Source organism: Orcinus orca, chromosome 7 (genome assembly GCF_937001465.1).
Source record: "Orcinus orca chromosome 7, mOrcOrc1.1, whole genome shotgun sequence".
NCBI classification, from domain to species: Eukaryota; Metazoa; Chordata; class Mammalia; order Artiodactyla; family Delphinidae; genus Orcinus; species Orcinus orca.
In genome coordinates, this window is record NC_064565.1 from 42697606 (window position 1) to 42725171 (window position 27566).

General features: G+C 41.8%; 1 protein-coding gene and 1 pseudogene across 10 annotated transcripts in view; one reads left to right on the plus strand and one right to left on the minus strand.

Moving 5' to 3' along the window:
* The window catches only part of FMNL2 (formin like 2), a 308405-nt gene that overhangs the window by 68447 nt on the left and 212392 nt on the right, over positions 1–27566 (plus strand). The gene's annotated exons all lie outside the window — the stretch shown is intronic.
* LOC125965063 (heterogeneous nuclear ribonucleoprotein K-like) lies at positions 20876–22939 on the minus strand (annotated as a pseudogene).

Below are 27566 nucleotides of genomic sequence, written 5' to 3' on the forward strand. Positions count from 1 at the left end.
CCAGCGGCCATGGTTCACGGGCCCAGCCGCTCCGCAGCATGTGGGATCTTCCCTGACCGGGGCACGAACCCGCGTCCCCTGCATCGGCAGGCGGACTCTCAACCACTGTGCCACCAGGAAAGCCCTCTTCCATGTTTTTTGAAACGTACTTGGGTCCTCCCTTTCTTCCCAACTTTTGTTTTTATATATTATTTTAATTGGGTAGCTTTCAGTTTACCTTTCATGTAGTTACTGATGTATTTGAGATTTTAGCTACCATCTTACAATTTGTTTTCCATCTGACCTGTCTGTTCAATGCTTTTTTTCTCTGACTTCTTTTGGGTTAAGCAAAAAGTTATTCCATTTTCTGTTTATTGACTTAATTCTTTTGCTCTTCTTTTAGTAATTATCCTAGAGATTACAGGGTTGCATCCTTGACTTATTACAATCTAATACAAACTCTTCCTTTTGTCTCTTTGTTTTGGTTCATTGCTTTCATTTGGAAAAGTTCATGACCCTTAATGAATGCCACTGGCAGTGGAATGATTTTGTCCTTATTTCCTGCTTGAATCCATCCCATAGTAGCTCTTATTTTCTGAAATTGCTTATAAATGTCATCAAAGCTCTTGCCCAGAATCATCTGCCCTTGGAGATATGCTCCAGGCAGCCCCACTGATGGGTTGTGGCTCTCTAGAATAGGGATGGAAGCTTTCTAGTATCCCCGTGAGGCTGTCAGCTCTCCCATAGCAAGACCTTTCCTGTCCTTTGTACCATGATATCTGGCACACGGTAGATTATCAGTGGAAATCTGAATGACTAGGCTCCCAGAAACCAGATGCTGGGGCCCACCTCAGAGTCAGGATGCAAGCTGGGGGGTTTTGGCCCATTTTAGGTGAGCTCTAATCTTTAAAACTCTACCAGCTTTTACCAGTCTCATCTAGCTGGTTTGTTTCAGTTGAATCAAGCTTGTTCTTTTTTTGTTGTTGTTGTTGTTGTTTTGTGGTACGTGGGCCTCTCACTGTGGTGGCCTCTCCCGTTGCGGAGCACAGGCTCCGGACGTGCAGGCTCAGCGGCCATGGCTCACGGGCCCAGCCGCTCCGCGGCATGTGGGATCTTCCCGGACCGGGGCACGAACCCATGTCCCCTGCATCGGCAGGCGGACTCTCAACCACTGCGCCACCAGGGAAGCCCCAAGCTTGTTCTTCACATCCTTTTTTATCTCTAATGTCACTCTGGTTCATACACACACTACATTTCACCCATGCTCACTCACTAGTTGCTACCTATAATAGTATTACAAAAATTTTTAATAAGGTGATAGAGCTCCCTGAGTATCTAGTAACTACCATTGTTTTTCAGGGACATGTGAGCCATATGCATGGAAATATTGTGTGGAAAGATCCTAGAGTTTCTCTTGGACTTGTTGAGCTCTGTGCCTGAAGCATATAAAATATTATAAAATCCCAGTACAAAATGTCTTAACAGAGAGTCAGCTGTGCTGTAGGTCAGTAATATTTCAGTTCTTTTAAGCTGTGGTAAGGAAAGCCTACAGCAGAGGTGTGAACCTTGTTGCCCTGTGGCAGCTTTCTGTCAGCTCTGGTTATATTACTGGTTTTTAAAATAACCCCAGAGATTTATCATGATGAAGTGAAAACCTACCTGTCAATGATGGAGGAGTTTTTGGATCATGCATGTTCTTTCCTTGGGGACAACATAGTCTGTGCAGAAGTAGTTTGAATTTGTCAAGACCTAAGTTCACTGTCCAGCTCTGCCACAGGTTTTGAGTACCTGTGGGCAAGTTACATCACCCCTGTCAGCTTAACTTGTACAGTAGGGATAATGAAACTCAGCTTGTTGTAAGGCTAAAGTTATATATTGGTTCCTAAAAGTATTTCTGAAAACTGTGAGTCCCTCTGCATATGCGATTTGTGCATGCTATTTTCTCTAAGCGTTTTCCATTTGGGCAACTTAGAATACAGGCACCACTCAGGTAGAGCTTGCTAATATTGATTTATGTACTTTTGAGGTAGGTGGTGGAAGAGTGAAACCACAACTACTATACTGAGTTCAAGAGAATCTTTTTCCTACTCTTAACTATGCTGTACTTGAAATCTACTCCAAGGATATTGTTTCAAATGAGCCAGTTTTGGGTTCTGAGATATGTAGAAGTCAGAGGGGAGAGAGAGAGAGAGTGCTGCCTTGAAGCATTGTAAACTTTCAGAGAAGAGTTTTCTCAAGATAAATTACCAAGAAGTTATTTCTTGAAACAAAGGCACCCGGTTGATGTGAATTGACTCTCTAGAGAAATATTTACCACCACTGCTTCTGCCAAAGTGAATTGTGGTCACCAGGGGCAACAATAGCAGCCGTCTTTATCTAGACAAGTGCAAGTCCTGAATTCAGATGCCCCTTCCTAGGGCTGCCAGCTGGTCTGGAGTTTGGAGTGCAGAAAATGCATGTTCAGTGGCAGCTTCCTTGGGTGTTGGAAAACCCTATTTATTGGAGCATCTGCCAAACATGGATGGAAGAAGGTTTTTCAGGATTGCAAAACTACTTCTTGAGAGATGGATAAGTGGAGGGTTAGTTTTATAGATGTTCTGCTCAGGACTCCGAGGCACTATTGAAAAACTGTTAGGTAACTAGGAGAGAAGAGGCAAAGCTGTTCTCTTATCAGGTACCTCTGTGAGAGCAGGAGAAGGATGGCGAGGCTAGGACACTGCCTGGGACAGGGTACGGGGTTGGGCGTACTTAGCGTATTCCTGGAATTGACTTTGAGGAGTGATGTTCACTTCATTTTTCAAAGATTAGTAGATAGTGGCAGTAACTAGTGACTAGTACTTTGTCTTCAACTTTCATGAGGGATGAACTCATTTTCTAATTTCTGTAAGAAACTGCACCTGTTTAGCCCTCACCATGGAGGGCTGACTGGATGGTTGGCAGAACTTCCATGAAATCTCAGTTTTTCAAGCATTTGAAGTGAAAGACCGAAGCTCTAATCGAATATGTTGGATGTGGGCTTCTCATTTCTCAGCTGCAGCCTTTACAGATGCATTGTGGTTGCAAGTGCCTGAATCCAGACTTGTCCGTGCTGACTTCTAGCCAATCCGACACAGTGACGCTTCTACAATTTGGAGGAGACTTTTAATGAGATGCTATTTTAGTTGCTATATTTAACTTTTAATTATACCCTATTGGGATAAGTTTTAATTTCCCGAGTGTTACAACCAAGACATGAAAATGTGGGTCAAGTAAACTAACAGAATTAAAAAAACCCCACAACAATATAACAAGCCCTAAAATCTACCAGTGTGTCTCAGGCAATTAATTAGAGCAACCAGTGGTTTCTAACCTGTGTGAATGTTTCACGAGTCTGGAAAAATAGACTCAGTGTCTCCCACATTGGCAGTCTGCTTTCAAGAGGACTTGACTTGGATCTGTAGATCTGGGTAGTTAAGCCTTAATGATTCAGGTATAGGTTGTTCTCTATGGGTATCTGCAGTGAATTGCAATCCTGTGTTGGCTGCCACGTCGCCATTTGTCATCCCAGTCTCATTAGGGGACTCAGAGTCATCTGAGCAAACATAGACACTCACATTTGACAGGTGTGAGGTTCCTTAAACTGAGGAGAAAATATGTGAGTTTCTCTGTGAATCTGGTTGATTCATATCCCTCTTCTGCCCCTCAGAGGCCAGTGATTGAGGGGTGACTAAGGTTTGTGTTGAACTTGTGCTTGAAGTTTCCAGATAGAAAAGTTCAAGATTCTGGCTTAACTGGAAGAGTTTAGGAGTTCTTTTCTGCGAATTGACACACAAAATTCCTTGGCTTTCTGGCAGCTGAATCTGCCAGCTGGGTAGACCGTTGGGGCAGGGCAACATCCTTGCCGTTGGTCAGCGCAGTGGGCTGACAGTGGGACCGAGAGGGCGTTAGGCAATAGTCCAGGGCATGGGGCCCGTTGGATGTGCAGACACAAGTGTTCCTGTGATCTGTGCACGTATATCCAAGAGAACCAGGGCCTTGAGCCTCAGGCCTGAGAGGCTGGCTTTCAAGGCAAAAGATTAGAAGAAAGAAAACATGCCACACGTGATATACCTCCTCTCTTGCTCTGCTCCCGTCTACGTTTGCTGCCCTCACGTATAACGTTACCTTCCATGCAACTTATTGCGTCAGTGCTAAAATCTTGCTGAACTGGAACTGTTATTTTGAGCTGCCCCATCTGTTTCTTTGTGCACCAGTGAGTGTGTGAATAAATGTACCAATTAAAAAAAAAAATACAACAGCTCTTAGAACAGTTGGAACCTAGAAAAGTAACCCTTTATTATTCCATTGCTTTTCATGGGGTAATTTCCCTTCCCTCCTCATTTGTGTACAAAGAATTTTTCGGCCATATTTTCTTATTGTGGCAAAATATACATAAGACAAAATATACCATTTAAACTATTTTTAGGTATGAAATTCAGTGGCATTTAGTGTATTCACATTGTTGTGCAACCATCACTACTGTGCATCTCCAGAACTGTTACCTTCTAAAACTGAGAATCTGCCGTTAAGAAATAACTCCCCATTCCTCCCTTCCCCAAGCCCCAGTAACCTGTGTTCTACTTCTCAGTTTCTACAAATTGGCCTGTTTCAGGAACCTCATATAAGTGGAATCATACAATATTTGTCCTTTGTGTCTGGTGTACTTCACGTAGCATCAAGTCTTCAAGCTTCATCTAAGTTGTAGCATGTGTCAGAATTTCATTCCTTTTTAGGGCTGAATAATATTCCATTGTATGTGTATGCCACATTTTGTTTATCTGTTCACCTATTGGGAGACATTTGGGTTGTTACTGCCTTTTAGCTATTGTGAATAATGCTGCTCTGAAAATAGTGCTTTACATGTGTTTACGTTTCTGCTTTCATTACTTTTGGAAGTAGAATTGCTAGATCACGTGATAATTCTACGTTTACCTTTTTGAGGTAAATCTTTGTTTAGTTTTCCAGTGATTGCACCATTTTACATCCCCGTCAGCAATGCCTGAGGGTTCCAATTTCTCCACATCCTTGCCAACACTTACTTTTAATTTTTTTGATAATAGCCATCCTAATGGGTGTGAAGTGGTATCCCACACAGAATCTCGTGATTTTGATTTGCATGTGTGCATAAATTTTAAAAAGTTTCAACAGAGCATATATGTCATTTTGCACCCTGGCTTATTAGTTAATATTTTTATCATGTTTTGCCTTTAAACTACTGTTTTTAATTGCATTTTTCTGGATCCACTTGGAAGTTACCAGGTATCTGAAGAATTAGAATTTGAACCAACCATACAAACGTGGCCTTCACTACAGAAAGGGAAAGGGCCGAGTAAAAGAGTACCACCCCAGGAGGAAACTGAAGGGTTTCCTATGCCCATTTTGGGCCTCTTAGCAACTTTACCAGTAAATCTATGTGCTGGATGCTTCAGGATATAGGAGGGAGTCTGCTTGCAAGAAGCAAATTCCTGGTGAGACAAAAAGGGACTAGAACAGGGCAATGCCAAGCAACAGAGAGAGAGAGCAAAATCATCTAATTTATCATCCTTCCCCCAAGGCTGAGAGGCTTTTTTTTTTTTTTTTAATGTATTTTTGGCTGCGTTGGGTCTTCGTTGCTGCACACAGGCTTTCTCTAGTTGCGGCAAGTGGGGGCTACTCTTCGTTGTGGTGCGCGGGCTTCTCATTGCGGTGGCTTCTCATTGCACAGCATGGGCTCTAGGCGCGCGGGCTTCAGTAGTTGTGGCGTGCGGGCTCGGTAGCTGTGGCTCGCAGGCTGTAGAGCGCAGGCTCAGTAGTTGTGGCGCACGGGCTTAGTTGCTCCGCAGCATGCGGGATCTTCCCGGACCAGGGCTCGAACCCGTGTGACCTGCGTTGGTAGGTGGATTCCCAACCACTGCGCCACCAGGCAAGTCCAGGGCTGAGAGGCTTTTAAGTAGTTTGGGAAAACTTTGAAGGGGGAGGGAAAGCTTGAGAGTAATTTAAAAACTTGTCCCCTACAGGCCAGTTTGTTAAAAGACCAATTTTACCAAAAGGCTAAGGCTGTGATTAAGCAAAGCCTTTGAAAAAGAATCTTAAAATATCCCATTAGGAGCAATGACAGAGTATGGTTATTAAACATCAGAGTATTTAAATGAGAATCGTGAAGCAAAAATGAGTGCTTTGTGCGAAGACTAATTTGGTCACCAAAAATTATAGAAACTTTCAGAAGATACAGAGAATGCTTGTAAGGGAAATGGAACTCTTTGTAGAACTGAGTTTTAAAAAAAGTTTACTTACGGAGCTTCATTTGTAAACATTTCTGAAACCAATTCCAAATATTACTTACAATGCCAGTAGGAAAACACTTTTTTACTGACTGCTTTTTAACCTGCGGTTTTTGGAAAGAAGCATCTATTTCCCAGTCTTATCTGAAAGAACCAGCTGTTAATCAGGTCCCTCCCAGAGACTGGATACTTGTCCTACGAGGCGGAGGTGACCGGGATCACACTTGACACTGGGCCATTGGGCATCAGTGGCGAATTCATCCGTGTGTCAGGAAGTAGCTGACCATTCACCTGAGTCCAAACATTGCCAGACAGACAGTCAGCTCTGAGCTGCATAGTCATTCCAGTTGATTATGTGGAGATTTGCAGACTAGAGCGAAGAGAAGAATGAATTGAATGGGCCCGAGGGACTTTTTCCATGTCTGCATAATTCAGCTCCATGGCGGTGGTTACAGGGGGTTACTTCCATGGTAACAGTGCCTCTGTAAAGATACTTAGAAACCCACTGGTGGAAGGAGCTTGACCAGGTTCCTCTCTGTATCTCAGTTGTAGAGGCAGCATGAGATTGAGCTCAAGACTAGGCACGGGTTCCTGACTCAGGTTTGCCTGTCGTAGGCCTGAGATATCTGGTGTTGGTTGCTTCATCTTTCTGCAAGGTTTGCTGGCAACTGTCGGAGGCATCGTGTATGTGGATCATTTTGCAATTGTAGAATACGATAAGCATTGTTATTAGTAAGTCAAATAGTAAAACTGAAAAGAATAACTGCCCCGCCCTGCCCTCATCAACTCACTTCCTCTTTTGGCATCGCTTAGGGTTCTCTTGTCAGCAGGTGCAAAGCTCCCATTAAAGTCTTTGGCTCAGAAGACGTCAGAGTTGAATGAATGGCTTCAGAGTTTGAAAAACAAATTGTTGGTTTATTACGAACTTTACTGTGGTTTACCTAATCACATCGCCAATAACGTGAGGTACTTGAACCAGCCATGAATTAATTCTCTTCCTTTTTCCATGACAGTGTTAAGCTTCACAGCCTCGTCGTGCTGTTTCTGAACAGTTAATAATGTGCAGCCGCATTGGGGCATCAAGTCAGTGCTAAAGTGGCTGGGAAACTTGGGTGAAACTGTGAAATGTAAGCGTCCGTTCACAGGGCCGGCAAAGTGGTGGCTGGAGGGGTGGCCGCTTACTTTGTGAAATCTACAGACATGGCCAAGAGTGAGTGCGTGGTCGGTACATTCAGACTCCCTCAACTCTTCCTCTTAGGATTTCCCCCAGGTGCTATTCACAGGACCATTAATTCACCTAGAAACTTCTAGAAATGTAAGAGGACTCATTCTGCTTTCAGCATGCCTTCCTGCTACTGACCCTCAGCTACCATGGAGCTCATTACCTTTTGTACAGAGAGATTACTCAGGAATAATATTACAGGAATAGTGTAAGTGTAGGTAAGTGGAAAGGTTGAGTTGCCTTGTTATTTTGTGTGATGGTACCTCCATGTACATTTTATTATGTTTGTATGTAATTATAATGAATTGCTATTACTGCGTGCCTACCATGTGCCATACACGAGGTGCTTGTCACTGATTGACTCCAATCCTTAGTAACACCTGCAAGATAGGTGGCTTTAATGATGAGGAAACTGGCTTGAAAAGGTAAAAATAAACTTTTTCTAGGCCAAGCAGGCTGGGTTGAAATCACCTTTGTGAATCTCAGAAGGCTTGAGCTGGTAGGTCATACTGTGCTGCCTCCCATGTTTAGGGGAATAAGCTTAAATTCAGGGAAATTACTTTGCTGTTGAGGCATGTGTTCTCAGTCACCAGGTGTTTAAATTATTTTGTGCTTGCGTGAAACATTCTTCCCAGAATCCGAAAGCTTCCTAGGGCTTCTCTTGTTCCCATGTTTGCCAGTTATTTAAGTCGTTGGATACCCAGTTTGGGGAGGTCACCTGTGTTTATGCTGTCCTGTGAAGAGGTACCAGGAATAGGGGTTTTGCATCCTGGACTCAGTCCTCAACTAAGTTCAGCATTTTGATTTCCATTATTTTGACTAAATAGTTGACTTAGGTGGATATGTGGTTATTTTACTCCGCGTTTTAAAAAAACTGCTTTATTGAGGCATAATTTATATGCCATGAAATTCGCTAATTTTTAAAGTGTGTTAATGATTTTTAGTAGGTTTGCAGTGTTGTGCCACCATCACCACAATCTAATTTCAGAGCATTTTCATGGCCCCTAAAAGAAACTGTGCTCTGGTTGTCTCATTTGTTAACTTCTCGTTTGTGGTACCCTCTTCTGATTTGAAAACCGGATTGATCAGGTTTTCTAAGAGCTGGCTGTGAAGAGGAAGAAACCGTTTTTAAAAATGATCTTTCAGTTTTAGCAAACATTTAATACAGCATTTGCCACATCAGGCACTGTTCTGAAGTGCCTTGTGAAGGTCAAGTGCTTTGTGAAGATCAACTTATTTAATTCATTGATTCCTTATAACACCCTTTGAGATAGATATTCTTATTATTTATATCTTACAGATGAGGAAACAGAAGTACCGAAAAGTTAAATACCTTGACCAGCATCACAGCACTAGTTAACGGTGGAGTCAGGAATCAGACATGTTATTCTAAACATTCTGAAGTACCTGATGAGACCAGAAAGAGTAGGGGAAGCAGGGGTGAGCCAAATGGATGGAAAGCATCAGAAAGAGTAAGCTAGGGCCCTCCAGGAAAGAGTCAAGGCCTTTAGTCAGACCCTTCTCTTAGATGCCTTAGTGTAAGGTATTGAATTAGCCAGATAAATCTATCCTAGTGGTCTTTGTAGCACTGTCTGTCATCTAGGATTCATCCTTCCATTCACTCTCCCTTTTGCCTTGGTGTCACAGGGAGCAAAACATGTTTTCATGGACTTTGGTTTATGTACTGGGCACCAAAGAGAGTGTTGTGCTAGGGGTTCCTTACCTGAGAGGGGTGTATGTTGGGGGAATTGGAGGTGGGGTCTGTGTTCTGGTGAAAAGGTCCTTGATGAGGATCTGAGATGCCTGGCTTGACGTGATCTGGGGGAGGAACTGTGCCCAGTCTGTTGCCCTGTGTCCTGTCCTTGATCTGATCCCATAACTCTTCTCTTACAAATGGTTATATTATGGCTGTTGGGTGTCTCCCCATTAACCTTGCTTTTTTTTTTTTTTTTTTTTTTTTTTTGGCGCTACGCGGGCCTCTCACTGTTGTGGCTTCTACCGTTGCGGAGCACAGGCTCCGGACGCGCAGGCTCAGCGGCCATGGCTCACGGGCCCAGCCGCTCCGCGGCATGTGGGATCTTCCCAGACCGGGGCACGAACCCGTGTCCCCTGCATCGGCAGGCAGACTCTCAACCACTGTGCCACCAGGGGAAGCCCTAACCGTGCTTACTTTAAGCTTGGGAGCCCTTCTTTGTTAAGGGGGTGGTCTCTGGGTCACTCAGGGTACTAGAATTCTGGGGAGGCAAGCTCATAAGGATGGTAGTGATTGAGTTCAGCTGCCTGCCAGAAACAAACTCTGGAAGTGGGGGAATCTGGAAAATGCCAACCGTGGCAGTAATTTAGCCTCCAAGGGAAAATTGCCAATCTGATTTTTGCTTAGCGTTCCCCCGTGTCTTTAGGGCACAGAAAGGTTTTGGAAGTATTGGGTAGTATAAATGAGGAGACCCCCATGCTGGGTGTGTGTTCACATTTATATTTAATAAATGTTAATTGATTAGTGCATTCCGGTGGGAGAAGGATTTGGCTCTTCATACTTAATCTGTAATGTATTTGGGATTCAATAATTTTTGCTCACTTCAAATATACTGGCTTTTGGGTGTTTTTTCTTTTTGGTGGGAGGGGCTACCATCTTTTTATTCTGCTAGGTACAGCCCTCATCTTGCTGTCGGCAGATTTTCATCAGTTGAGGGTATCTTATTAAAAATCACAGAAACATACCCAAGAGGGAATCAGATAGTATGTGGAATGCATGGTAATGTCGGAACTGTTTGAATGTATTGAAACTTGGAGAACTGCTCAACTTGAAACCCCACTGCTTTTTTTTTTTCCTTGCACCAGCTCATGTGGGTTTGTTTTGGGTTATAGACTTTAAAATATGGACATTGACTGGGACTCAAACGAGAACATAGGTCTTAGGTAATTTCTATTGATTAGTTTTATAAATTCAACAACAGCAACAGCATTTGGGCACCTCTGTTGAGTGCTAGGTGCTGAGAATACCTGAAATGTAATAAAACCCTTTTTTCCTGATCAATGAGTTTTTAGTCTGGCTTCTCTGTCTTGTGTTAATCAGCTTTCTGTCGAACTCATGAGCTAGGTGTCAAGCTTAGCCGTGTTTTGCTTGTAGAGATTAAGTAACATTGATGACGATGTACCTTGGTGGAGAGGCCTTTCCTCTTGGTTATGCAGCCTCTGCTCTAAGAACGTAGGGGTCCATGGTACTGACTCACTAGCAGTGTGGCTTTGAATCATCAACCTTTCTGAACCTTCCTTATCTGAAAAAATGAACATAATTGGTCCTGTGCTCTCCCTGTAGCTCTCAGAGGGTTTGTATCTGTTAGAACCACAGTTTGGTCCAATGTTTGCTAGAACCTTCAAGTCCTAGGTGTAGAGTCTTGGCCTGACCCGTGGAGCAGCGGAGATGAGATTTGAGAACTAGAAGAGGGAGGATTCAGGAGCGTGAAAGTCGCCTCTTTTCAAGGGATGGTGTGGATTGGGTGATGGGAAGCTTTGTGGAAAGCTCTAGCCTTTGCCCTTCTGAGTTTGCACACAATTGAAATAGTTCTTTCAGGGTTTGTGCCTCACTTATTTAGGGACATTCTTTGCTAAGTAGAATGGGTCAGGCACCTGGTTTAAGAGACTTTCTTGGCATTTGCCCCTGCACAGATGGTTTCCAGTAAAGCAAAAGGCCAATCTATAGGATTAAGTTCAACTCCCCCTTCCTTTGAGTGGCCTTTCTTTATTAGCTCTGTGAGAGGCCTTGGTCATGCTGTTTAACATGAAGAGCTATTAGTGTTCCTACTTGTGCAGTGGCACTAGCCACCTCATGGATTGCCCTGTGGTTTAAATTAGATGAAACTAAAACACTGATTATAGTTTCTGGTACTTGGTAGTTGCATAGGTAATTCCTCCTGCCACATTTCCACCCCAGACTACTTGCTGACCTGTTTCTTGGTTCACACTGACCTTTCTTTTGGTCTGTATGACTTGTTCTGTCCCGTAGTCTCACACTGCCTTGCTCCATAACTTAACTGCTTCATATATGTGTGTGTAAATATTTACGTTTATAAAATATCTTCCCAGATTTGTAGAGGTTAGGAAGCTATCCCTTCCTTTCTGTTTCCCATCATGTCTGGTATAAAATGCATACATCAGACACCCACAGGGAATGTTGATCAAAGACAGCATTGGTGAGAGTGCCGAGCCTGTAATGTTTATTCACTTTTAACCTTTCAGGTGTCTCTTTTTTTTTTTTTTTTTTTTTTTTTTATTGCGGTACGCGGGCCTCTCACTGTTGTGGCCTCTCCCCTTGCAGAGCACAGGCTCTGGACGTCCAGGCTCAGAGGCCATGGCTCACGGGCCCAGCCGCTCCGCAGCATGTGGGATCTTCCCAGACTGGGGCACGAACCCATGTCCCCTGCATCGGCAGGCGGACTCTCAATCACTGCGCCACCAGGGAAGCCCCTCAGGTGTCTTTTTGAGTTAGAAGAAAAATTTTTTTTAAACATCTTTATTCGAGTATAATTGCTTTACAATGTTGTTAGTTTCTGCTGTATAATGAAGTGAATCAGCTATACATATACATATATCCCCATATCCCTTTCCTCTTGCATCTCCCTCCCACTCTCCCTATCCCACCCCTCTAGGTGGTCACAAAGCACCAAGCTGATCTCCCTGTGCTATGCACCTGCTTCCCACTAGCTATCTATTTTACATTTGGTAGTGTTTATATGTCAGTGCCACTCTCTCACTTCGTCCCAGCTTACCCTTCTCCCTCCCCGTGTCCTCAAGTCCATTCTCTACATCTGCATCTTTATTCCTGTCCTGCCCCTAGGTTCTTCAGAACCATTTTTTTTTTTTTTTTTTTAGATTCCGTATGTAAGTGTTAGCATACGGTATTTGTTTTTCTCTTTCTGACTTCACTCTGTATGACAGACTCTGGGTCCATCCACCTCACTACAAATAACTCAATTTCATTCCTTTTTATGGCTGAGTAATATTCCATTGTATATATGTGCCACATCTTCTTTATCCATTCATCTGTTGATGGACACTTAGGTTGCTTCCATGTCCTGGCTATTGTAAATAGAGCTGCAATGAACATTTTGGTACATGACTCTTTTTGAATTATGGTTTTCTCAGGGTATATGCCCAGTAGTGGGATTGCTGGGTCGTATGGTAGTTCTATTTTTAGTTTTTTAAGGAACCTCCATACTGTTCTCCATAGTGGCTGTATCAATTTACATTCCCACCAACAGTGCAAGAGGGTTCCCTTTTCTCCACACCCTCTCCAGCATTTATTGTCTGTAGATTTTTGATAATGGCCATTCTGACTGGTATGAGGTGATACCTCGTTGTAGTTTTGATTTGCATTTCTCTAATGATTTGTGATGTTGGGCATCGTTTCATGTGTTTGTTGGCAATCTATATATCTTCTTTGGAGAAATGTCTATTAGGTCTTCTGCCCATTTTTGGATTGGGTTGTTTGTTTTTTTGATATTGAGCTGCTTGTGTATTTTGGAGATTAATCCTCTGTCAGTTGCTTCATTTACAAATATTTTCTCCCATTCTGAGGGTTGTCTTTTTCTTTTGTTTATGGTTTCCTTTGCTGTGCAAAAACTTTTAAGTTTCATTAGGTCCCATTTACTTTTGTTTTTATTTCCATTTCTCTAGGAGGTGGGTTAAAAAGGATCTTGCTGTGATTTATGTCATAGAGTGTTCTGCCAATGTTTTCCTGTAAGAGTTTTATAGTGTCTGACTATACTACTGAAAGCACTCTACAGATTCAATGCAATCCCTATCAAACTACCGATGGCATTTTTCACAGAACTAGAACAAATAATTTCACAATTTGTATGGAAACACAAAAGACCCCGAATAGCCAAAGCAATCTTGAGAAAGAAAACGGAGCTGGAGGATTCAGGCTCCCTGACTTCAGACTATACTACAGAGCTCCAGTAATCAAGACAGTATGGTACGGGCACAAAAACAGAAATATAGATCAATGAAACAGGATAGCAAGCCCAGAGATAAGGTGACCTTATGTGCATGGATTTACCTTTGATAAAGGAGGCAAGAATATACAGTGGAGAAAAGACAGCCTCTTCAATAAGTGGTGCTGGGAAAACTGGACAGCTACATATAAAAGAATGAAATTAGAACGCTTCCTAACAACACATACAAAAATAAACTCAAAATGGATTAAAGACCTAAATGTAAGGCCAGACACTATAAAACTCTTAGAGGAAAACATAGGCAGAACACTCTATAACATAAATCACAGCTAGATCCTTTTTGACCCACCTTCTAGAGAAATGGGAATAAAAATAAACAAATGGGGTCTAATGAAACTTAAAAGCTTTTGCACAGCAGAGGAAACCATAAACAAAACAAAAAGACAACCCTCAGAATGGGAGAAAATATTTCCAAACGAAGCAACTGACAGAGGATTAATCTCCAAAATACACAAGCAGCTCATGCAACTCAATATCAAAAAACAAACAACCCAATCCAAAAATGGGCAGAAGACCTAAATAGACATTTCTCCAAAGAAGATATACAGATTGCCAACAAACACATGAAGGATGCTCAACATCACTGATTATTAGAGAAATGCAAATCAAAAGTACAATGAGGTATCACCACACACCAGTCAGAATGGCCATCATCAAAAAATCTACAAACAATAAATGCTGGAGAGGGTGTGGAGAAAAGGGAACCCTCTTGCACTGTCAGTGGGAATGTAAATTGATACAGCCACTATGGAGAACAGCATGGAGGTTCCTTAAAAAACTAAAAATAGAAGAAATTTTTGAAGCTGAAAGGAACTTCAGCAAATCTTCAAGCCCAACCTGCTCATTTTATATACGTAGGCCTAGAATGGTTAAGTCAGTTTTCCAAAGTTCTGTGGGGAGTTAGTTGAAATTAGCAGTACAGTTTTCTGACTTCATTTTCTGGTGCTTTTTCATCCAAGAAAATCCAATATAGACCCTTATTAAAAAGCTAAGTACACAGACCTGTGAGAGCTTACTTTCTAGGTAAGAGCACCATGTGCTACTGAAATAATGGAATTGGAGACAGACCCATTTGAAATCAAGTAACTGCAAATAGTCTTACGGTTTCATTCCATTCTCTGCTGCTGATTAATGCTAAGTCAGACTTAATAAGGATTTCCAGTGCATATATCAGAAATGTTGGTAAAATTCCTGTAAATGATAGTTATGGAGCATTTTAATTTATTACACAATATTTTTCCAAAAATTCTTCTTGAATTCTTCCTTGGCTTAATTTCCAAACAGAAACCAAAAGTAAAAATGATAAGGAGTCCTACTTATGATTGTACTGATGATACTCCTTATTTATAATGGAAGTAAAATAACAAAACTGTTGTATCCTAATATGCTAGAATCAATGAGAGTTTGTCACATTTTTACCAGGTATTTTATTGTGAAATGTGCCCCCCTCCCTTGACATCTGGAATGTCATTCTAGTTAGGGCATGTCTGTAACATTGGTAAGAGATGTGAACCCACCCTTTAGGCTCATGTAAGTCAAGGTAATGCCTTTTGTGGTTTTCCATATGTTTCCAATGACTATTTCTTGGCAGTTTCCAAATGACTCCCTCCACCCCCATCTCCTTGGAATGAGCGTTCCAAGAAACAAGCTGAATAATCTTTGACTAGAATGCACAGAGAGGGTTGCAAGGCTTTTTAGCAATTTTTGGTTGGAGGTGTCTAACTTCACAGGTTGAACCTTAGCCTCTGTTAGCATTTGGTTACACCTTGTAGAAGGTTTATGGTAGTGGCGCATCATTTCTAGGATGATGAAGCGTTTTTTCACCTACCTTATTGCTGTCAGGTAAAACAATTTAAGTGTTATGGCATCTCAATATACCGAGGCCCACAATGGGCTTTGAGCTGTGAGTTAAGGGCTCTTCATTTTTGTGGTTGTCTGTGGCGGAGACGCTCACCAGAATAGCTGTAGGCATTGGGAATAGCAGTGTAGCAAGGCGCTTCTGTATTTAGAAGACCTTTTAAGCATCACTAGCAGCACAGACAAGCAGGTAGTGGAAAGAGACCTAAAACGGCAACCCATCGCCCCCACCCCAACCCCCCAGCAATGGTGGTTGCTGTAGCATCTCAGTATCTTGTGTCGCTTGTTTTATCCCTTCCTCCATTAGCATTTAGCCCCAAAGACAAAGGCCGTGTTACTGGACACTCAAAGAGGCCAAGAATTATTTGTATGTATAATTTTTGAAAATTCATCCCTCACTTTGTCAAGGAGGAGGATGATTACGTACTCAGCTTTGATGTGAAACGTGTTCTTTGATCATCAGTTAGGACACAGTGGTTCTGATTTCATTGGTCTGAAGCGCGGGGCCCAGGTATTGGGATTTTTTTTTTAAAGCTCCCAAGGTGATTCTAATGGGCAGCTGAAGTTGAAGTGTATTTTCCTCAGAAAACACAAAGAGGCGTATAAAGCAATGATATATTTTACATATGCTCACTCCTGGATAGTTTTAGAAAAGCTGTTTTAGATAGTTTTAGAAAAGCCTATATTCTAATTCTTAGTTTGAACTACGGTAAGGAAATATACTTAATGGTCAAGTTCATCACCTGTTCACATTTAGGTAATATTTCAAGACACCTAGAAGGTATTTGTAAGAAAAGTAAAATTTTAAGCACAACTGCTCCATCTGAAGACCCAAAAAAATCAAGCACTTGCTGCCCAGGCTCTTTGTGCCTGGCCTCCTGGCCTCCACCCCACGGGGTCAGGTGGCATAGGTAGCAGGCCTATGTTTGTATTATAGAACCCCTCAGTGGACCTTTTCTTACCCTGGGTTGGGGAGGATTGTGTCAACCAGGTTTTTCTCCCACTGTGATGTTGGAGGACTGGAAACGGGAAATGAATCTGATTAGGCCCCAAACAAGCGTAAAGTGAAAACCGGTGCTCTAACCACTGACTCCTAAAATATATTATGTGGACGAGGTGGGAGACAAGCAGGGAAAAGTTATGGTTTAAAATCATTTGTTGTTTTCCTTTCTATAATTCTTTCTTTCCTTTCTCTCTCTTTCTCTCTCGTGCTCTTTCTTTCTTTTTTAGCAACATAACATCTCTCTTTAAAAGGAGATTAAAACTTTAATATGTGAAGGGAAGACACTTCAAAAGGGTAGATGATGGAAAAGAAGACTTCTTCCTCTTTATGATGCCAGTTTCACTCCCCAGTATTACCATTCCAGGTAGCCCGTGTGAAGCTTTTTTGTAAATCCTTCCAGAATTGGATATGTATTCAGGCAGGGCCCCTGGGACTGGATATGTATATTACGTTTAGGTTACACTTTGAATGACTCCCCCTGCCCTCTGTGGTTGCCCCATATGCAGAGTAAGTATACACTACCTTTAAAACAAAACAAAATAGGATTTCACTCAATGTATTGTGCTATATCCCATGTCTTTTCCATTTAACAGTATATATAATGGAAACTTTGCCATTGTTTTTAAATGGTATTACTGTATTGCGATATTGCCAGATTACCCTTTAAAAGGTGGTACTGGTTTACATTACCAACCGTGTATGTTAGTAACTGTTCTTTTCCCTCCATTCTTGCCAACTTTGCATTTTATCAAATGTTTGTCAATTGTTTGATAAAATACTCATTCCAAAAATGTTTTAAGTGACTTCCGTGTGCTCTGTGCTGGAAAAGAACAGTAAATCAGAGGCATGTTTCTGGCTCTTATAGAAGCTTATGGTTTAGTGAGAGGGAGGGACAGAAAAGTAAGCAAATCACAATATACTATTACTTTATGCATAAATTTACCCTGGAAACAAAGGGGCAGCTGTAGTAATCTGTATGGTTTAATTTAAAGCTAAAAATGTCACAGAAATAGGCCTTATTGCTGCCTATGATGCTGCAGTGTTTTTCTTATTTGTAGTATGTTTTCCATTTGATATCTTCTTGTGTCTTTTAAGTAAACTCATCTCCATAATTCAGAGCCTTTTCCTTTCACTCCAGATACATCGAATATACAGTAGGTACCAAGTCTTTAGAGACTCTTAAAACTTTTCTGAAATGATACCATTTTTATTCTTTTTTAGTGGGCTACTATACGTTGTGTTGGGAAGCTGAGAAATATCTAGTAATCTGAAACAAGAGTTTATAGAAACCCTGTGTTTTAACTAAATTGTGTTTTGTAATTCTGTAACATGGCTGTTGGACTTTAACCATTATGACGTTGGATGAAAATCAAGTTGTGGTGTAGAAAGTGTTCCTAGTTATTACAGTATGTCACATACAGCTTAATCTAATGTCTGATGCTATTTTTCTGGTCTGTCTAGAGATTTACCTAACGACTGTTGTATGAAAATGGTTAAAGCCCAAGGCAGGGTGCAGTATCCATCCAGATGCACCCATGCAGAGTTGTCCCCTCCTGAGCCGATGCTCCTGCCTTCTGTTGCCTTTTAAACTCCTGCTCCCTTCCTTTCTAGAATCGGGTTAAGGGCCTACTGTGAGAACTGGAGCATGAATTGGTAATAACGTCCTGCCTCTAGTGATTCATTTTTCTTTTCCACACCCTTTCAGACACACCCTTTCAGAGATAGAGGCTTTATCGAAAGTTAAAGGGAGAACAGGATAAAAGTTTAGTATTCGAATTTGCCAGCTTTTGCTGACTTGCTGTGAACTGTTGCCAAATCAGTGTGGCTGGTATTTGTTGACAGATCCCTTAGATGACCCACTTCTCTTATTTCTTTCCCTTCTAAGACTTTATATGGTGACTGTCTTCCACTTGCCTTCAATTTTGGTGGACTGCTCTTTCATTCTTTACTTCCTAAGCTTTTAGAAATGATTCTTTAAGATTTGTCTCTGAATTGACACAGTAGGATAGGAATCCAAGACCGAATTTTGCTCCCCAGGGCCGTGAATGCTATGTTATTCAGGTTGAAATGTCTATTTTTCCTTTCTGTAGTTTTCTCTACCTTCTAAAATGAAGGTACTGGACTCGATTAGCTCCATCTTTTTCATTCAGCTCAACAGTTCCGTGCACGTATTGCATCTACGTATCTTTCTTGAATCTTTAAAAAAAAGTGGCAGCAGATGTGTACTCTGAACAGTTGGTAATTTGGGGATTTTTTAAATACTGGTTTTATCAAACAATGACTTGTTATCCTCTCACTCAGCAAAGTACAGTAGTGTTTATTTTCCATGTGGGAGTTGAGAGATTGTCATCTGCCTGAGATTAGGAAATGTCCTCATATTAGCCCTCTTTGGATCTTGGGGCCATGCAATTCTTTGTCTATTCCTTGGCGAAAGGCACCCCTTTACCAACATGCACTTGGGCGTGCGCTCACCCCTTGTTAATGTTCTGTTCTGGGCTAAATGAACATTGTGCTGCGTGTGTTTTACTCAAGTCATTTAGTTGAGGTGAAAGTGAAATACCATTTCCTAATGGCCCTAGGGGTGGCTTAGAGCCCAGGTCTATGAGGTAGGTTGAAGATAGGAACGTTGTAGGGCAGGTTAATGTTTGTATACCTACGTTCAGCTCCATTAATCCCTCATCTTTACAGGTTTGATTCAGGATTTATTTCAGCAAATCCTGGCATTACAAATCTCCAGGGTTTTTTTTGCTCGTTGATGGTTAAAGGTGGACCTTAAAAATGCATTTCCCACACTGCCTTGCATCTGTTTTGAATGATTATGTTTTGTGTTTTGCTTTACAAAGGGCAAAGTGACTTTGGGGGCTAAAAACCTAGCTGATTTTTTTTTCTGGTTTCTACAGGGATCTGGAAAATACTGTTTTTTTTTAGGTCAGTTATTATTTTCTTTATCACACAAAGGAAAAGAGATCACCTTTAGGAACTACTGCTTTAAATCATCTTCCTTGAGTGTTAGTTTTCTGTTGTTTCATCCAAAAATGGAGGAAATTAATCCGTACCCTCATAGGCTCATTATAAAGTTCAGTTGAGATAATGGTGTGAAGACTTTGAAAATCATACTTAAGAGAAATGGAGTTAATCTAGCTTTACTTATCAATGTCTCAGTAACCTCAAGTTTAAAAGGTGTTTTGTCTACCAGCTTATTGCCTGTGCACAGTTAATCTGAGAGACTCTGCTTTTCAGCAAATGGAGAAAGATTCATTTTTTTATGGAGATGAAACATTCTATTCTAGCTGCCACAGTAAATAAGCAACATGTTTTTGAAACTAATGTGATTTTGAATTAGTCATTTAAACATCAAATATATCATTTTTAGGTTTAGTATCATAACTTGTGTTATTATTATGTAAAATTTGGAGTACCTTGACAAAATAGAAATTAATATGCCATGTGCTGTTTCAAAGATTAAATATGAAAAATTAAATCTGAGAAGTATTTTGAATATTTTCAAAATGAGAAGTTTCCCTCTCCCCATCTGTATGTGTATGAAATTTTATGAAATGGGCTTTATGCTATCGTTTGTTATCAGTATTTGGCTAATACCTGTGTAGAAGGAAGTGGGAACCCCCTATGCCGAATATGTGTTTTCTTCTCGTAAATAGGGATCAGCAGTTGCGTTTCTTTTTTTTTTTTTTTTTTTTTATAATTTAAGATTACTGTATTTCCTTACAAGAGGAATGTTTTAACAAATTTTACAGGTGTCAATCAACCTTTGTTCGAATTGGGCACACATCAAATTTAGCATTTTGGGAGTTTTATTTTGGAAGTGAACTTTTAACTATCAATACAAATGCCAAGATACTACACAAAACATCCACAGGAACTTTTTTCATCTTTTTTTCAATTGTTCACAAACATTTCCTACATAATCCAACATACAACAGAGAAATGGTACATCTTTTTCTTTCAGTTTGCATACAATGGAAAAACAAGTATATATATATTTTACAAAGTTTAACTAATAGACACTACCAAGCTGACAATTTAAGTCTATAGGTGAGAAATTATCTAATAAAAAATAATCAGAATTTATTTAGCATCAGTCACTTCCATAACCAAGTATTATTCTGATTAATAAAACTTGCTGCCATTAGGCTTCTGGTATATACTTATACCAACTACTCCATATCTGTTGTATTGCTCCCCACCTTGGTTCTTCACAATTACAAACAGAAAATCGTTGCAAAGTAGGGGCAAGCATTTGCAAAAACAAACAAAAATCCCCAGCTTATTATAAGCATGAATGTGTGGTGGAATTTCCTCCCAAGCAATGGACTTTCAAATCACTTAAGAAATCACCAGAACTTAATGTGTCAAGATACTTTGCCTAAGTCCAAGAAGAGATGCATTTATTTATATCCAACAGAGGACTGAAAATTAAACTTAGTGTTTAGTTTGGGGGCAGGTTGGGGGGAATTCAGCCATTTGAAAAATGACCGTCTTAAAAAAAAATGACCACCAAAAATAGGTTCACTAAATTTATTTTAAAAATCATAAAACGTTTCTTACAAAAGAGCATTACATTCTGCACACTGCTCTGAATAGATGCCAGGGACATATGGACTATTGTTACTTTCCCTCCCTGTCCCACCCCCCCCAAATGTTACAGTGATCACAAAGTAAAGTGTTCACAATAATTACATGGGGGGATTTTTTTTAAACCACCAACAATGAACAAAAATTAAAATTCACTCACTCTGCTGCTGTTTCAAAATTTCAATGTTAGTTTTTGCACACCCTCCCCCACCCCCCACCCCTGTTTGTAAGGAACTAAAACATTACATCTGGTGAACAGCAAAGATTTCACTACACCTCAAATGCAGAACACCTATGAAGCAGAGGAATGTTGGCTTTTTAAACAGAAGCAGATAAAAAAAAAAAGATGCAGGACTCCTTCAGTTCTTCACTAGTCTTAGAAAAACTTTCCAGAATACTGCTTCACACTATAAAAAAGAAAAAATATCTTGCATTAGAATCCTTCAACATCTGCATACTGCTTCACACTGTTCTGCAGCAAGTACTGTGCATTTTGTATCTGGTCCTGTGTTCCTGTAATGGTAATGATCCGGTCTTCGGACCCTTCTAAAGGCTCATCAATTTTGATCGACGCTCCTGACTCATGACGGATTTGTTTAATCCGCTGACCACCTTTGCCAATAATAGATCCAGCCAGATCTTTGGGAATAGTTACTTGTGTAGTAATAATAGGTCCACCAAGATCACCATATGAGCCACGACCCCCTGCATAGGAGTAATCATATCCAGAGCCACCCTGTGGTTCATAAGCCATCTGCCACTCTGATGGGCTCCATGTATCTATTGCAGAGTCCCAGGTTTCATCAGCACTGAAACCAACCATGCCATCATAACGGTCTCCAGGTCTTCCTCTTCTGTCATAGGCCATTAGATCTCCCCCTCTAGGTGGTGGTGGTGGAGGAAGAGGAAGATTCCGAGCTCTGCTACCACCCCGGCCACCTCGTCCAGGAGGAGGTGGAGGAGGTCCTCGACGAGGGCTCATATCATCATAATCTCTTCTGGATGGAGGCATGGGACGCCCACCCCGACCAGGAGGCATTCTGTCAAAACCACCTCTTCCCCGCATGGGAAATCCCACAGGACGTCCACGGCGGTCATCAAACATCATTGTAAAACCACCATAATCATAGGTTTCATCGTAAAAGTTGGGATCATAAGGCTGAGCACGTCCTTTAATGGGAGACTCTGATATAAGATCAAGGATGATCTTTATGCACTCTACAACCCTATCAGGTTTTCCTCCAATAAGAACGACTCTGTCAGTGGATTGAGGACGACGTTCCTGGAAAAGCTTGATTGTTTCTGAGTGTTCTCTCCAAGTTCTCTGATTTTAGCACCTTTGACCCCAATAATTCCTCCTGCCAGACTCTGATGAATCAACAGTCTCAACTCGCAGTCAAAGTCGCTTCCTTTATAGTGTTGGTAATTTAAGCATTCCACAGCATCAGATTCGAGCGGGAGCTGGCTGGTTGCAGTGGGTGATGGCAACTGCAGGCCCTCTTCCAAGGTAGGGATGATTTTCTTCAGAATTTCTCCAATTGTCTCAATATCAGCACTGATACTCAATATGCGCTCGGGGCCACTGCTGTCTGGGACTGAAACACTGGCATTGTAGTCTGTACGGAGAGCCTTAATATTCTTGCCTCCTTTTCCAATCACTGCCCCAGCATTCTTGCTCTGAAGCAGAATGCGTAATTCAACCATCTCATCAGTGTTTCTAGATCTTTTAAAAGCTTGTTCCTCTTCCATATCTTCAGCAGGGCGTTTACCAAATTCGCCCTTGGTTTCGGTGTTGGGAAAGGTTTCCTCTGTCTGTTCAGTTTCCATTTTCTTGTATTAAAGGAACACACCAATCAGTTATTAAATATATCCTTGCAGGGCAGAACTGAAGTGTTCTGGGCGGGACCAACTGACACCCTAGTGCTGCAGTAGCCGGGCAAGGCTACCGTCCCTATGCCGCCGCGTCGCCTCAGCCGGTCACAGCTAGACAGAGAACGAGCGTAGGCCCCCACCGCCCTCCCCGCGCTCTCCTACCCCGCCCGCGTTTCTTAAAGTGTCTGCGATGATTCAGTTTTCATCTCTACTTTCATTCTGTTATTGACTCTGTTGAGTGAGCATGTGAAAGCTTGACATCATGATTTAATCATTTTCTGATTTTGCAGTAATGCAAAGTGGAGCGGAAGCATCATGAGAATCATGCCAGTTTTCTTAAGGTTTGACACACCCATCTTAATTCACAGGATTGTTCTAAAGATGCACCAGGAAATACACACACACACACACACACACACACACACACACACACACACACACACACACACACACACACACACACACACACAGCCCAGTGAAACATCTGAAGGGACTTGGCTGCCTTCTGTTCTTTTCCTGTCTCCTCCCTTTGTTTTCCAGATGCATCACCAGATGGCTGTCCAAAGCTCTAAATTTGTACCTTGCGTGACCTTTAGCCTGGAGAAAAGCAAATCTCTTCTGGGAGTAGACTTCCAGGCCATCACCAGTAGATCTGTTGTCAATTGTCATAAATACATTCAGTTCTTTGGCTGTTCTTTCTGAGGTTTACACAGCATAGGCTTTCTTGGGACTGTAACAAATTTAAAGATGAGTGAGATGAAACTGGAGAACGCTCCATGGTAGTTCCTGAGTCCTGCAGTGTGACAGCATATAGAAGAAGCTTCAGTAAGCTTCTGCTGAGGGCTGGCTTTAAAAGAAGCTTTTCAGGCTGCCCGGCATTGTCTTTGGAGTCAGGCAGGCTTGGGTTTGAGTTCTGCCTCTGCTGTGTGCTAGCCAACCTTACCCTGTAGAGCTGTTAGCATTGAATTGAGGCCCTATGTATACTCACAGCCCAGAGCTGATCGGACCTAAGGGGTGCTCAGTAAGTGGTAGGTCACTTAACATCTCCTAAGAGCTCATTCTTAAATCTCTGTATTTAAGAACAGGAGGCTCTAGAACTAATCAAGGGAAGGGACGTTGTGTGCTACCAGCAGAGAATCAGAAAAAGAATAAAGCAAGTAATTTTATTAGCTCCTTTATCATCTATTGTGTAATTCATTGCCTTAGGCGCTTTTTAACTATTGTAACCCAACCAAGAGAGAATGCAAGTTGTCTTAAAGCAGTGGCATGCCCTTGTTTGTGAGAACTCATTTTATGGGGAGGAATCATATAGGTTACATGTGTCCATAGACGAAGGACCTGAAGGTGAGTGAAGGAAATTGATGTGCTCATTCTGGGGGAGAGAAAATAAACCCAACTTCTTCCCTTCCTGCCACCAGGCTGAGGGGTTGGCTGAGAATGGGAAGTCTTGTCTCCTGCAGGGGTTGACTCTTGATGTAGTGTAGTAAGGGTATCAAGGTTGGTCTGACCGTAGAGTTAAATGCTCCTGCGTAAGACGTTTGGTTGAGAGATGACAGGAAAAGTTGGAAGAAGTAAATGAGGTTGTGGAGGAAATAATGGCCTGGGAGTCCTCGAGGAAAACATGTCACCACGTTCAGTCGGGTATGACTGCTTGACTAAGCCTGGGATCAGAGGGTGGTGGTTAAAGCAGGGTTGGCATTTCCCCTCCTGTCATTGCTGTGTTCTTCTGGTCCTTCCCCACTGTTGGCTCCGTGCTTCTAAAGAAAAAGCTCTGTAGATGGCAGTGGGAGAAAATTAGTCTGATGTAGTCTGGAGAAAATTTGTGTCCCGCCCTACTTTCCCCGAGCTTTGAAAATCTCAAATGCAAGGCCAAACAGTGCATTATTACTAACATGATAGAGGAAACTGGTACTATTAATGTCATGAAGGAGAAAGCCCATTTTGAGTAGAAACAGAAGGATGTTTATGAGGGAAAAGTCGGCTGGTGGTGGCAAAACTGAGCAGTAGGAAATTTAACTATAATCACTCCATTGAGTTTTCTTAGAAGGACTCCTCAAACTGTTGGAAGTTGTCTAGTAATCAGCATAGTAGCCGTTCACAAAAATCCGCTCTGACCTAGAGCAGCAGGGAAGGGAAAGGGTCAGGTATGTAAATTTTGTGCAGACCGGGTTGTATAGCAGGAAAGTATGTACAGTAAATTTCCATATTAGATCAGCCCCTTTTAAAATTTACAAACGCCAGGGGCTGTAGGTGGATGAAGGCATTAGGACTGTATATGGTGGCTGTTTGAAAACTGCATGTTTGGGGCTCATGTTTCTAGTTGCAGCTCAATCTGATTTTGAGATTTTAAGATCTGAATCAAACTAGGTATAGTGTAAGAATTAGACATTTGATCTCCTGCATCTTATCCAATACACAGGAACCCTAGTGCTTCCTCAGCTTTGACATGAACTGGATCCCTGCTGGCCTTTGATTTTAGTTTGTGTGCCGTGACTAGACGGCACCTTGGTGATGGCGGAATCTTCCCATAAAGCTGAAGGGCCCCTGCAGGACACAGCAGTCGGTTTACTAACCAGCCCAAGCCCTGCTTGCCCCAGTGGGCTGGAACCTGGCTTTAGGTGGCCGATTGGTTTGTTATTGGCTGTCATGAGGCAGGTAGGCTTAGCTCCTTTAGTTATTCATGCCACTTTGGGAAAGCATAAACTGCCTATTCAGAGATCCGGGGCCTGGATTTGAGTGGGAATTCTTTGGCCAGGCCAGCTGTGGAATTAGCATGAATGTGATACTAATCCCTGGGACGGTCCCTCTGAGCAGTGCACGCACATGCCTGTTTTTCCCATCCAGAGTTCACAAGCACATGCTTAGCAGTGCTGAACAAGCTCTGGCACTTAATATCTAGGCTGCGTGGTTATGGCCTAGGAGGTTTGGCGCATTTGTCAGTCTCGAAGAGAGATCAGAGGTGCAGTCTGGAAGGTGTTCTTATACTGCATGTCTCCGGAGGCACTGGCGTCATGTGGCTTCGATTTCTTTACTCAGATACCTGTACATACGCACCCTTCACTGGGCTCTCCTCACACTTGTTTAAGGGGAAATGGGATGGGTTATGTAAAAATCTTTTGGGATTTAAGTTCTCTGTACATCCAAGGTAATTATATTTAGATATCCCGTATTGGTTATACCTGGGCATCTTTTTCCAGTTCATCATTTGTACTTCGGATTTGTTGTTACATGTGGTAAATTCCTAAGTACTATCACGGAAGAGATACTTTTCCGTACTAGTTAGTGGGATGTAAACTGTTATTCAGTAGAACCTCAGAGACCAAATATAAATAGTTAAAAAAAAAGCGCCCTATATATCTTGAGAAAACTATAATTTGAAAAGATACATGCACGCCAGTGTTCATAGCAGCACTATTCACGATAGCCAAGACATGGAAGCAACCTAAATGTCTATTGACAGATGAATGGTAAAGAAGGTATGGTGTATATGTACAGTGGAATATTACTCAGCCATTAAAAAGAATGAAATAATGCCATTGGCAGTAACATGTATGGACCTCGAGATTATCATACTAAGTGAAATAAGTCAGGCAAAGACAAATATCACTTTTATGTGGAATCTAAAATATGACACAAATGAATTTGTTTATGAGACAGAAACAGACTCACCGACATAGAAAACAAACTTATAGTTACCAAAGGGGAAAGGGGGTGAGAGAGGGGGGAAAAAAAGCCCTAACAAGTGATGGTGCATTGTGTGTCTGTAAAGGTGATAAAAAGAGGTGGGTGGGTTGATCTAGACTATGCCTCTTGAATATAGATTTTCCAGCATTTTAATTTTGTTCGTTGTGGAATCGAGAGGTATACCTAGTTGGGACTGAGAGAAATGAAAAATAATTTAACAAACTAAGTTGGTAATGATGTCCTCAGTGAGCTGCTGTGATATTTTAGTATTTTACTGTGATACTTGATTGGAGTTAGAGGGAGCCTGACTATTCCCTTTCTAGAAGTAAGCCAGGGAGCAGAGACTTACAGAGGCTGCCGCCACCACATGCTTCCTCCACCCGCTGGAGCCCCTAGATTGTTCCTTCCACATTCTCTTCCCTCCACTCTTCCACTGTACTAGTGTGTACGAAAAACGTCCCTACCACCAGAAGACACGTTTGGTTTTTTTCCCTCTCATCTTTTTCAGTTAAGATTTCTCCAATAGAAGACACCGTGCAATATTGCTATCCCATGCTTGCTAAACTGCTTGCTAAACCTTTCCCCACTGCCTCACACCATTGCAAACCTAATACAGAAGTTAGGAACTGAATGCTCTCTGCTATACTGTATCTCAGAATTTCACCGGCCCATTGTTAGTCTGCTCAAGTTACAGCTCAGTGTTGGTATTCTTGTTAGGTGGGTGGGCTGTCAGACTTCTTTCTTTTTCTGTCTTACTGTCCCTTCAGCTTTGGACTCCTCAGAGTTTAGCTAGCAGATGGGAAAGAGTGGGTGAAGACACTGCATTTCTTTGCCACCTTTGCTCAGAAGTGATGTACATCACTTCCCCTTGTTGTCTCTGGTACCGAGGAATAATCCCAGTATGCCACCTAGATGCAAAGGGCCTGGGAAATAGTGCCCTGGTTAGAAACCCATGTCCCAAGCTGACAGTATGAAGGGGAAGTAGGAATCTTGTTGGACATGTTGTCCCCTCTGCCCGCATTTATACATTCCAAGAATCTAGATTGGACAGTATTTGGCTATCA